The sequence below is a fragment of the Crocuta crocuta genome, unplaced genomic scaffold (genome assembly GCF_008692635.1).
Source record: "Crocuta crocuta isolate KB4526 unplaced genomic scaffold, BGI_CrCroc_1.0 scaffold20, whole genome shotgun sequence".
NCBI classification, from domain to species: Eukaryota; Metazoa; Chordata; class Mammalia; order Carnivora; family Hyaenidae; genus Crocuta; species Crocuta crocuta.
This window is the reverse complement of record NW_027527932.1, coordinates 6,316,429-6,317,082: the sequence shown is the minus strand read 5'-3', so window position 1 is coordinate 6,317,082 and position 654 is coordinate 6,316,429.

Here is a 654-nt window from a genome sequence, read left to right as displayed (position 1 = left end):
CGGAATCCTTTCCTGAGAACTTGAAATGATGGGCCTCTGCCCTCATCTGGGCTGGCGGTTAAAATGTAGACAATAGAAGAGTTCTGGAACACCAAGCCTAAGGAAATAGCATACAACATGGAGCACTATGGAGCAAGCCCTACGTGAGTTGAAAAAAAAAATAGGAAGATTAAAAAACAGAAGAGCAGAAGAGATAATAGACTACCATCAAAACAGAAATTAGTACTACCTCTTGTAATAGATGTTGTATTTATACAGACCGTCTCTGGATTACAGCAGTATGTCCCGGGTTCAGGCTTCAGTCCCTGTCTCCTCTCTAGTGATACTCCGTCGGTGACCCCACGAGTCTCAAGGCTTGAAGAACCACCTAGAAACCATCACTGATCACACTTCTCCCCCCACTTCCAGTTGGGAATATTCATTGTCCAACTCAAAATCTCCACGTAGATGCCTAAGAAACATCAACAACTCAAAACTTCTCTTACATCCCCTCAGGCCTGGTCCTCCACATGCTTCCCCCATTTTTATCGAGTTATTCGGTCCCAAAACCTTGGTGCCATTCTTGACTCCACTCTTGTTCTCACATCTATTCTTCAGGAAAGCTGGATCTATCTTCAAGATGTATCCAGAAGCCTACTTCTTTGGACCTCCTCA